This window comes from Myotis davidii, unplaced genomic scaffold, assembly GCF_000327345.1.
Source record: "Myotis davidii unplaced genomic scaffold, ASM32734v1 scaffold1509, whole genome shotgun sequence".
NCBI lineage: Eukaryota > Metazoa > Chordata > Mammalia > Chiroptera > Vespertilionidae > Myotis > Myotis davidii.
Window position 1 is genome coordinate 1,082,885 of NW_006299480.1, and position 262 is coordinate 1,083,146.

The following is a 262-nucleotide window of genomic DNA, read 5'->3' on the forward strand; positions in this document are numbered from 1 at the left end:
TCAGCCTCCGGGGCCTGCATGCTGTCCCCTCACCCCCCCTTCCCCCTCACCCTGGGCAGACCCAGCCGCCGCCGCCTGGGAATTCAGGGGGCGGGCGGCAGGGCAGGGAGGGGGGCTCAGCCTACCCATCGCCCCCCGGTCCTCAGCACCCACACAGTGCCAGGCGTTGCCAGGTCCCCGTGCCCAGCCTGTGGGGTGGGGTCAGCCCGGCTGGAGCAGGACGAGGCCTAGTGAGGGGCAGGGCCCAAGGGCCTGTGTCCGG